This window comes from Oxyura jamaicensis, chromosome 4, assembly GCF_011077185.1.
Source record: "Oxyura jamaicensis isolate SHBP4307 breed ruddy duck chromosome 4, BPBGC_Ojam_1.0, whole genome shotgun sequence".
NCBI classification, from domain to species: Eukaryota; Metazoa; Chordata; class Aves; order Anseriformes; family Anatidae; genus Oxyura; species Oxyura jamaicensis.
In genome coordinates, this window is record NC_048896.1 from 77,058,319 (window position 1) to 77,070,934 (window position 12,616).

Here is a 12,616-nt window from a genome sequence, read left to right on the forward strand (position 1 = left end):
TGATGTGAATGGAGAATGAATGCTAATGTCTGGGCGTGGAGGCAACAGATTGAGCACACAGCAACAACAGGGCCTGTGCTAATGGCACCCACGTTAGCAGATTATCGAGACCACAGCACATCTATGTGCAGTTTTACAAAACACTCAGATGTGGAGAAAAGGAGCAATGAACAAATCCCAGTGACTCACAGAGGTGAGACAGAATAGAGATGCTATCACTATCAGCTCCTAAAGACTCCAGAGTCATTTTCAAAATTTCCACATGGTTGCCAACCTCAGAATAACCCAGGAGACACGAGGGCTTCAAAGCTGGTGTCACTTGTCCTGTATGTAATTGCAAGGGATGCTGGACCCAGGCATGAGAGTGCCATAGGGCTGGGCGGGTGGCTTGAGCATCTCTGCCTTGGTGCCACATGGCTGTACAGACTTCCCAAACACATGTTCTAGTGCTCCTGAGCATGCAACTGCGAGGATGTGAATTACAGGTGTTTCTCTGCAAATTCTGTTTTAAATAAAACCATCTTCCTCTCAAACCGTTCCAACACTGATATGTGGTAGATAGCTGGTACACTGTTGCAACAGTATTTCCCATGATGGCAAGTTTCTCTTTTTGCAAAGAGCAAACTCATAATCTCAAGTCTAGAGGTAAGCCATTTATGTTACTTAGAGTCTTTAGTCTTGATCAATATTGGACTTGTATAGTCCTGGTCAAATGTTCTGAATGTGCTTTGCTGTATGGATAACCCAAGATTCTTTTTGAGTCCTGTCTCCCATTCTTTCATTGATCTTCAGAGCAGAAAGCTAATCCTTTTAATCCTTTTTATCCTTTTTTTTTTTTTTTTTTCATAGTCTATATTTTACTGCTTCAAGTTGTCATTTCCATCAACAATTTGCAATCAGCAAATTTTATCCACCTTGCTTACTTGCACACATTGATTTATCTGAATAGGGAAAGGAAATTGATCTGAACAGGGAAAGGAAATCATCTTCAGAGTTGCTTAATGCCCACAGTGCTTTCCAATAGCTACATTTGGCCAGTCCTAAAAGACCCTGGAAGCAGGTTTGAACAATAGAGAGAGGAAAAAAAAAAAAAATATATATTTTTCTGCTATTTGGTGCTATTTACAGTCTCTCCAGCCAACAGGATGAGAATGGTCTGGGTATACCTGAGGACTCAAAAGGAAAAATATTAACCATACACAGAAACAGGCTGATAATAAAAGATGAGAAAGAAATGTGGGGGGACAAATTACAGACCGGAAAAAAAAAAAAAAAAAAAAAAAAAAAAAAGAGGAAGGAAGGTCAGAAGGTCAGATAACAGAAAAGACTTAAAGCAAACGCTTAGGTAGAAATGAAGGCAATCAGACTTACTTATTAAAAGCATTGCAAATACAAACTGACAGTAAATTAATGTGAATTCAAATAAGTTATGACCACCAGATAACTGGTAAATTGTCTAAAGAGCATTTGATTCCACAAATGCCATGAAAAGAAACAATGACTTTCAGTTTTGAGAGTAAAATTCTACTGTCTTCTTGACTAGAAAAGTTATTCATATCTTTACACAAATTACACAAAATCACACCTCCAAGTTCTCTGATTTCATGTGCTGATAAAATCTTGAGCAGAGATGGAATTTTATAGTCTTTATATTTGCCAGGATGAGAGGATTAGTTTAGGACCCCATTGTCAGTTGTTGCTGAGTTACTGAAGTTTATATTTGGGGAAGGAAGGCTGTCAACTGCAAAGAAAACTATAGTAAGAATTTTAAATGGTCCTGTATTCCCAGCCCTTAATGGACTAAGAAATTATGGGCCATAGATATTATCAAGTTCCAATAATGAAATTGGAACTGAGAGAATGGAAGTAAATTAAACGTTCTCATCTGTTGAGCATATTAGCCCTTATGATCTTCTTATCAAGGGAGCTAGGCATCTCTCAAATGAGCAAATTGCCTGGTAATAACCTAAAATGCTGCTAAAATGACAAAATCTCTTTCAATCAGTGAGAAGGAACAGTCATTAAGTGCAAGCTAGGGCTATAGTTCTGTGAGAAATTGTTGATTATGTCTCCTCATTTTATTTTTTTCCCAGTGATATTATTATCAACAGTATTGCAGATTCTTTTCTCTAACACTTAAAGAGTAAAATAAGTACAAAAAAATCTTGAAGAACCCAGAATGTTCAGCAAATGCTTGTTGTGGCTGAATTTCCCATTAGCATGGAAGCTTTGCTTATGTTTTTTTTTTTGTTTTGTTTTGTTTTGTTTTTCAATCTGTTGAGTTCTTTATGGGAGCAAAGATGCCATTCCAGCTACTAGATGTAGGCTAGGCAGACTGTGGTTGAATTTTGTTTAGTTCAAGAACAAACAAAGAGTCAATCTGTTTATGCAATACCTTGAGGCATATCCGGAGATACCAAATCTGAAGGAAAACAATGGCAGAACGAGTGACTAAAATATCTGAGACAGCACTTTAATTTCTGGAATCTGCAGTAGGAGCCAAGCAGCTTGCCAGGACACAACCGTATTAGCAATGGAGGAGCAGGAATCTTCCTATCTGACTGAATATTATTTGGCGTGACAGTTAGATTACAACAAGACGACGGGTTGTTGTGTGTTTTGACAGCTACAGGAACATTAAAGAAAAACACAAAAACAGTTGTGGAAATTAGCATATTACAGCTCAGAGTGGTCAGAAGTATGTTTTTCTGCCAAGGGACAACCTTGGAGAGCTAGCTAGATATGATTAAGTCCCTCTCTTCATCTGATATACTAAGAGCATGCACCTCACTATACTCTTTTTTTTCTTTATTTTATTTTTTTTCCCAAAATTGGGTGCCAGACTGTAAAAGTCCAGACATTTTGTTCATTTTTTTTAAGAGGGCTTTGACTGTGAATACTTTGTATCCCCAGTAAAGCCATAATCAGTTCATTTGCAAACTTGGCTTTAATTAATGAATATGACTATTTTTAGTGTTTAATGATCAATAACATTACACAACCAATCAACATACTAAAATAGCATTCTGGCCATTTTCTGTTTTCATGCTATGTGTGAATTCAGCCCATTTCAAGACAGAAGTGGTAGCTTTTCACTCTTTAGTGATATGACATACTAAAAAAGGCTATCTTGGAGGGAAGGGTATACAAATAATTTAATTGCCATATAAAAAAGAATCCCAGTATGTACATAATCTTTCTTTCACTTTCTCTAAATCTCAGTAAATCTCTAAATCTACACATACCAGGAGCTGAGACAGAAAGTGCTTTGTGTCTGCCTACTCCTTCCTGCTAGACAGCAAACAAGGAAAAAAGGTACAACCAGGAGATGATAGAGTCACTACTGTAGAGGACTAGCTTTTATTATAAACTAAACATGCTGACCACCACCGCCACCACCAAAAAAACTATTGTAACTAAAAGTCACAATATATATATATATATTTTTTTTTTTTAAAAAAAAAAAAGGAATTTGGGAATACTAATTTAGCATGTGCTCATATGTTCACAGCAAGTAGTGAAGACTGCCTCTTGGGGCATGTTTGGGGATGTTTTCACTGGGAGAAAAAGTTCCTACTCACTTGTAGCAGGAACTGTTTGGGATGGAGTCTGCCTGTTCTGGCTGGTAGAGGTATTCTGGGGAATTGGCTGTAACCAAGGGAACTGCTGCATTAAAACCCGTGTGTGTAGTAACTTTCATTATTTTTGTCTGTCTAAATAAAGAGCCAAAGCCATGTTAGCTTCTAATGCATAGAGGTGTTCTTTATCTTACTGAGTGGGGTCTAAGAAAATGCTGTCAGCTCAGTTGTTTAAAATGGAAATATTTCTCCCCTTTAAGTAATTATTTGGGATGAGAACGAAGAATATATATGACCTCATGAGCAGGCAAGAAGGAAGTCATCAGAGATTTGCTTCAAATGTGGTTCTGGTAGTTTTAGCAGCTGTTGATTGAAAGGTGGAACAAGCAACCACTCATTCGGTGGCCAGAACTTTAGTGAGGAGGAGATTACATTCTCATGATCTATGACTGGAAGATAAAAAGCCTGGTGAATGTGTACATTGTTTGTAAATACAATTATATTATCAGTTGTTTTGTAGTAAATTGAAATGGCTGCTCTGAGGTCACAGCAATCAGATTATTTCCTGGAGTTTCGGAAGGCAAGCCGTACATCCTGTAAACAGAAGCTCTCCCTAGATCCATCAGATTGCTATGGCATGTGCGGCCAGGTACCACGAGTGATGTGTCACATAACAAATAAGAACATTCTGCAGAAGCAGAGGCAGCTATTCTCAAATCACTCAAAAAGTTGAAGGTGACATGGAAACTACTGCTGAGAAAATCAAATAACGGATATTTTGTCTTTGACTTGCTTTATTTTTATTTTTGTAATTCTTTGGTAATAGAAAAAAAACGTATTGAAGGCCATATCCTCAGTTACAAGAACATTGGAAACAGATTGACTTCCTACTTTCAAATACAACCTTGGGCATTTGGCATTATGACTCACTACAAACAGCTGTATTTCTCAGGAAAAGAAGTGAGAGCAAAATTTCATCTATAACTTATATTTTCAGAAACAGTACATACAGTTAGTTCATTTTTGTTGCAGCTTGCTTTGCAGGTTGTGATACTTGGAGGTTGTATGCAAGCTTCCCTGAGCATGGGATTTGAATGCCTTTGTGATTTTCCTCAGATTTTGACTTTTTTTATTCCCTAATCTGCCTTCATGACAAAATAGGGAGAGTTTTGGTTAGTGGTGGGACAAAAAATGTTCTGCATTCATTGATGAAGTTTGTCAGCTTTCTCTGATATAACCTGTATAGGATTTATCTACATCTATTTAATGAGTTTTAACAGTTTTTTGTAAACTGTTCATGATGGTTAATGGGAAAATACAGGGAAGAGTTCAACTAAAAGTTAGATATCCAAGTCATTGTACTGGGTTTACGTTGCAAGGCTTTGGTAGCAGGGGGCTGCAGGAGTGGCCTCTGTGAGCAGAGCCCAGCAGCTGCCCTATGTCAGATCAGAGCCAGCTCCAGCCAGCTCCAAAGGGACCTGCTGCTGGCCAGAGCCAGGCCAGTGAACGATGCAGCAGCTGGGAGAGAGGGGTGAGAAAATGTGAGAGAAACAGCCCTGCAGACACCACTGTCAGTGCAGAAGGAGGGCAGGAGGTGCTCCAGGCAGGCAGCAGCAGTTCCCCTGCGGGCTGTGGTGGAGCAGGCTGTCCCCCTGCAGCCCATGGGTCCCACATGGAGCAGATCTCCACGGCGCAGCCCGTGGAGGAACCCCCATGGAGCAGGTGGATGTGGCCTGGAGGAGGCTGCGGCCCATGGAGAGCCCCTGCAGGAGCAGGCCCTGGGCTGGAGCTGCAGCCCGTGGAGAGGAGCCCATGCAGGAGCAGGGGTCTGGGGGGAGCTGCCGCCTGTGGGGGACCCGTGCTGGAGCAGTTTGCTCCTGACAAATGGACCCCATGTTACGGAGCCGTGTGGGAGCAGTTCTTGAAGAGCTGCTACCTGTGGACAGCCCCCACAGGATCAGTTTGGGAAGGACGGCATTCCGGGGGAGAGACCCCACCTGGAGCAGGGGCAGAGAGGGACCGTGAAGGAGCAGCGGAGATGAAGCATTAGGGCCTGACCACAGCCCCCATTCCCCATTCACCTGCAACACTCGGGGGGAGGAGGTAGATGGGGGATAGGTGTTTTTAGTTTGCTTTTAGTTTCTCACTGGTCTAGCCTGTTAGTCAATAGTCAATAAAATAAATTAATCTCAATACACTGAGTCATTTTTGCCCATGATGAGTGATGTCCCTGTCCTTGTGTCAGCCCTTGAGCCTTTTTCCATCATAGTTTTTCCCCTCTTCATTTGAGCACAGGGAGTGACAGAGCGGTGTGGTGGAGTTCAGCTGCCCAGCAGCGTGAAACTACCATAGAGACAGTCACTTTAGAATCAATAGAGACTGGAACTTCCAGAAGGTTGTTCATTTCACACTAAAACAAATGTCTAAGATCAGATGACTTTTCTTTTGATGTATGTGTTTCACTCTACTGGCAATAAAGGGAACCTTGAAAAACTATTTTAGTAATTTAACTGCTGCACTTTGGAGAGAAGAGAGGAGGGGGAGAAGGAGGCAAGGGAAGGAGAGGAGAGGAATCAATACCTTCAGGCCTTACTGAAGTATTACTACTTACTATTGTTACTTACTGATATACCTGGAAAACAACAAGGATGAATGCTTGCAGCTTACTTACACATCCAGTAGCAATGAGTAAATCTATTCTGATGATTTCCTATTTGTCATCATATTTACACCTCAGTTAGTTCAGAAGATAAATTCAGAACCAATCATGAAGGACTAAAGAGAGACTCAGAGAAGCATTTGGCTCCAGAGATGCATTCCCAGTGGGATTAGCTGTGCTAACACCAGCAATGTTCTGCTTCATCAGGAACTAGGATTTGTGGTCCTTCAGAACTGAGAGGTCAGTATCACTCCAGGACTGATACCTGCTATGCAGTCTTGATATTTTTGTAATCTGACAAAGAAGGGCAAGCTCAAGAAACAGCTACCAAACAAAAAAAAAAAAAATAGGTTTCTAATGCCTCCTCAATTATGAAGACTTGAAGTAGTTGTGGAATCTGTCCAGATTTACTGGAGAGACGTGGCAGCAAACCTCAAACTGTGATGGTGGGTGTTGTTCCTTAAAGCAGGACAGTTGCCTTGTCCTGGGAGTCTTTAAGCTGGACAGAAGAACATGACATGAGGTACACTTCTTAAATCCTAACAGCACCCCCTTTTAGATCTAACAGATGGCCTGTAAAATCACCACGCTGAAATAAAGGGAGTAGTAATTTTTTAAAATAAATACTATGAAGGAAATAAAAAGCCAAAATGGCTAGCTTTAATCCTCACTAAAATCTTAGTACAGCACTGGGTCTGTAAAGAATGTCTCTGTCCCATAATAGCCCCGCCTTCGAATGGCCCAGTCCCACCAAAAGCAGAGTCCCACCATACAGCCTTGACCTGTTTGCATTGGAACAATTTCCCCAGCAGTATCAATAACCATCTCCCTGTTTAAATGTCTGGCCTGAAGTCAGGAAAGAGATATCCACCCTGCACTTGCTATTTAATAATCTCATCACAGTGTTTTCTAAAAGGGGGCAAAATTTCAGTCAAGAGCAAATTATAAAAGTGACTTACATTTGCATTGAGAATGCACTCATTTCAGTTGGGCTGGCTCCATTTTTCTGAGAGATCTACAGGAAATTCTACAAAAAGAACAAAAAATTAAGGCTAATTCAACTCAGGATAGTCTTGATGTCTTGACTGAACTGTTTGGAACTTGTGAACAAGAAGTCTATCCCTCGATAAAATCTTACTCTTTATTAAAATAAATAAATAAATAAAAAGGTTTATTTAAGAACATCAATCATTAAGGAAGAATGTCACCATTACCAGAGACCAGGAAGTATTTGACAAACTAGAAAAATATCTATAGCTCCTAACATCACAAATTGCTATTGTACACACCATGTAAAATGATATTGTTTTATTATTTATCCAGATTTCACAGTTCTCCATTAGTTCTCTGGAAAATATACTTTTATTTTGCCCTTCCCTTATGTTCAAGAATATTGCATAACCATCTACTGTACACAAACCAGTTTATTTGTAGGAACTAGCATCTTGACCCCTCCTTCTACATAAGTCAAGTAATATGGATGAGTTTTATGAATAGTATAATAAGGGGAATATTTTAATTACCCGCTTAAAAGTTAGTACATACACCATTGTGTGTGATTTATTTTAAAGCCATGCTACTGAATATGGTCTCAGACAGGTTTTTTCCAACTTTGAGTGAACACGTAGGCTAACATCCAGCTTCAGACAATTTGCAGTGTTTATTGTGCCTTTAACTTCACTGCTTCTCTCTCTCTCTCTCTCTCCTCCTAATGGAAAACCTGACAGAAACACAGAACATCCTTTCTCCACATTGTTTCTCCAAGTTTACATCCAGAAATATGACACAGGATTATCAAGAAAACATCCTGGGCAGCAGCCCCTGCTGTTTCAGGATGACAGCAATGACAGGAAGGTCTTTGATGGATTTGACTTTCTAACATTTCAAACCTCTTGATCTTTATTAACCTAGATTGCTATAAAGCCCAAACATCTACTACTTTCATCTTTTCATGCTGTGTTTGCAGGTCTGAATACTGATTACCTGCCTAAATAAATACCTGCTGTAAACCGACTCTCCAGTATAATACTCACCCTTATCCATATCACCACCTAATGCAGAAATGGACTGATATCAAATCTTTAAAGTCTTTCCAGCATTTCTTCATAACTGATTAGAAATAATATCCTTCTAATGGAAAGATAAGTCCTAATCAGAAATGTGTGTGTTTTCTTTAAGCTGTAAAATGTAATTCACAGGTCCAAATATCTAGTGGTAAAAGTTTGAATTGCAAAATCTATACAAATATGTCAAAAATATATTTTCTCTTTTATATGATTCAACAACATTTACTTCAGCTTAAATTATTAAATAATTTATTATTTTTTTATATAAACAAATATTTAAATTATTAAAGAAAGAATTCAGGAACACCTTTTCACCTTTTTGTTGACGTTCATGCTGCATGAAGACGCAATCTGAAGTCAGTAGAAGAAAGTGTACTTTGTTAAGCACACAAATCATGAATAGTCCCTTTCTGTGCTGCAGAGAGACATTCTACAGAGTTTGCACACTTTTTTCCACAAGCCTTTCATTTCAAGAATCACTTTCCACTGGTGTGATAGTGAAGTAGAAGTTGGAGACAGGCTCTCCTGCCTCTATGCTCAGAGTGAGGGCAGTTAATACCAATATTACTGCTTTCCCATGTCTGTCACTTAACTGTACATCTTTGGAAACTGGCCATGGCAAGATGTGGTGGTCAGAACATCTCCAGTGTATCACAAACTAAAATTAAATCTCTAATCATGTCCTTATGTTGGAAACTGTAGAGCAAACTTCACCACTAACATGAATGCTGAAAGCAACCGGAACTTCCTTCACAAGCTGTAACAGTGCCAATTTTCCAGTCAGAGTTTGATGTCAGTGTTAATGAACCAGAATTGGGCTTCAAAGCAATGCCTGTGTTTTTGTAACCCAGAAGCACTAGGGAAAAAAAAAAAAGAGAGAGAGAGAGAGAGAGAGAGAGAAAAGGGAAAATCTTGTGACACTAGACAAATAAACAATTTTATATCATAATTCTGAACAGATAGAAAATTAAATACTATTACTTTTTACAACATATATTTGTGGTGATTTCCTATTAATTACTGGACTCATTAACTGCATAACTTAACCCTAAATAGTGCTTTTCAGAAAAAAAAATAAAATCAGAATGTACTATTCATTGACTAAACTACTGTTGAATAAAATGAGCTATCAAATACCTACTAAAATACATTGTGTGGCTATAATGTATTTTGTCTTTGACAATCCAATTCCAATTTTTGTTGTTTAAAACAACGCACAGAAATTGGTTGCATGCTTTGTCTTGCATAAACTGTGGGATTTAACTTCTTTGTTAAATATTCAGTTTATTTTGGTCATAATCCCAAAAGAAACAATTTGTTCAAACTGTTCAGCCAAACACAATGTCACTTGGCAAAGCACCATGGTTGTCTATACAGCCAATTCTCTAGAGATAATTGCTAGCACATATCAGTAGCCTAACATCTAAAACAACACACGGATTTGGAAATGTGGACAAATAGAGGCCCTGCTCCATCCTCCATCGCAGATCCCAAAGCTCAGCTTCTGCACATCTGATACGATGCAGAATCAGGTGCATCTCCTTGGGCTTGCATGCTGACTCAAAAAAAAAAAAAAAAAAAAAAAAAAAAAGCTTGCCACAAAGCGGCATTACCTACCCCGTAGTCATTTTAGGACTGATCCCCAGTCACTATTTAGCGCAGCTGGATTGCACTGCAGTTTTGCAAAGCTCACCAAAGCAAAGGCAAGCATCGTTTTCTAAGCATGCATTTGTCCTGTCCCCATTAACGTCTGCTGGATGCTGTTGCACTACCTGTCATCTGCAGCAGACATAAGCATCCCGAGACGCTTCCCAAAAACGTGATTGGTCTGTACAGTAGTCATTCGGTATTAAATTATTCATTGACTAATTGAAAAAATACAAAGACGAGACATTTTAACACTGCTTTAAAGCAGAGCACAACTGTTCCATGGCTGGATCAAACTGATTTTCCCTGCTTCAACGTTTTTGTTAAGGTGTTGAAAAAGCTAAGTATGACCTGTGCAGGAAAAAAAAAATAAAATCTTTCGCTGGTTTGAGCAGACTGAGCTCCCAGTTTCCGTGGCTGTTTACAGCAACAAATGGCTCCCACGGAACCGCTCACAGGCATGCAGCCCCTCAACAAGCGCGGCCTTGTGTGAAAAGCCCAAACCTCTGCAAGCTGCCACCAGAAAAGGGGGATTTTTTTTAATCCCCTGTTATACTGGGTCCTAAAGCTTTAAAGATAACGGCACAGCTGTCCTCTAGCCCCTCTTCTAAAGGCCAGGGTGGCTAACTCTTGACGGGGAATTGGTCTCTGGGGCAGTTTCACCGCCTCTCCCAGCTTTGGCCCTGGGCCTGGTCCTGCTGCACCAGGGCCCAGTGGCTGCACCCCAAGTGGGTTTCTGGGGCCGGAGGAAGCGGGCTGTAGCCGGCCACACCAGATACAAAGCCCTGTTGATCTCAAACACTGGCTTCGGCTGATTGCCTTTCCTGTGTCCGCTTTGGGGATGAAAGCAGCCAGCGCAGCACCATCTGCCAGTGGCCAGGCGTGAACAGGAAAAGGCTGTAAGAAAGGAGGGAAAAGGAAGAGCCCAGCAGCTCCAGCCACTCCTGCATCCTCCCCTCCCTCCCCCGCTTCCTAACATAAATTGCTTGACAGAAGAGCTGAGAAGTATTTTTCTAATTTGTTAAAAAAGGTAGAAAGGCTCTTCTCCTTCCCAACTGAAAATACACTACCACAATTTCACGCTGTGTTTCAGTAGCTTTAAATAAATTCTTATTTAGGGTTAATAAGCCACTCACTAAATGACTTTCCCCTATTTGATCTTCACACAGCAATTTATTCAGTGAAATCCCTTTAGTCTTGTTGGAAGAACTGTATAAAATTCATTCCATTTCTTTTTATTGGAAGGGAGTAAAAGAGAGACTTGGGCATCATTTTTCTGCTGGTTTCTGGAAAGAGAAATTTGTCATGCAGTGATGACTCTTTCCAGCCTTTTCCCTTTACTGGGATACCTAACTGTTTTACAACCTCTAAATTCCCTGCATGTCTCATAGTAAAATTTGTTACTGTGACCAAAAAAAATCCAGTGAAAAGCAGAAACTGTTCTAGTTATTAAACTGTTCTATTACCAAGCCATCAAGGCTAAAGTTTCAATATACTTTTTGGAGTGCTGAAATAAGGTAACTTGGGTACGTTTTTAGAAAAGGCTATTTGCTTTTACATTTTTTTAAAACAGTCTCTTTAACATTACAAGAAATTTTTGACAGGTCATAGCCAGAATCTCAAAAGTAAGCAGCAAAAATTGATCTTTCTCTAGAAATATGGAAACAATTGGTTCTTGAACTCAAACATTTGTTTGTATCGATTTCATACAGGGAGGAACAGACCAAGAAAAACAATTTGTCTAAACTGAGCCATTTAAGGTTCAGCTATATCTATTCAAATCAATACAAGCATCTTTATTTATGATTTTACTGTCAAAATTTGGCTGTGATTTATAACAGTATAGATGAAAGAGGAGCTTTAGGATTTAGGAAGCCCTGTGATAGACTATGGCCTTTAGCAGGTTTGAACTGCTCTCCAGAGTTGAAGAATTAACACTCAAGCAATTGTACAAGAGAAGTATCTAGCTGTGAGATAGAAACCAACCTGTTTAATGAAAAATGGAAGAGTGTTATTTAAACAAGAGACCAAAAATACACCTATCAGCCAGAAACTGAAACACAATATTTTGTTGGAACCAAAATGAGAAACTGATGGGAACATGAAAACAATAAAACTTCAGTAAAAACAATTTTTTTAAATAGATTTCAGAAAATTTCTAACAGTATAATTGCAAGTCTAAAGAGAGGATCCAGTTAATTTTTAATCTTATCTTAATCTTATTATAAAGCAATTGTACCCAACATTCCTGTACACACATCTGTGTGTATGTACGTACCTTTCTGTGCCTCAGAAAAGTCAACTTAAACATCTGACAGAAGTCAGCAGAGGCCTTCAGGAGATTCCCTGCTGCAGCTGGTCAATATAACACCTGGTTCAAGGGCTGCAGGTAGTCCGTGAAGCCTTTTTCCAGCCAACACTGAATCAAGAGGCATGGCATCACCTCAGACTGACAGAGCAGCCAGCCTGGGCAGCCAGCATGATAAAGGACAGGAGGAAGAGTAAGTACCCCAGCGGGGAAGGAAGAGAGACATGGGAGAAGCGAGATGGTTAGAATGAATAATGAGATGCCAAGTCACAAGAAGACACACCACATCTCTTATTCACAGAAGTGCTTGTTCAATCACTCATCAGTCTCTATCTCTACCTACTGATACCTTTTCAAA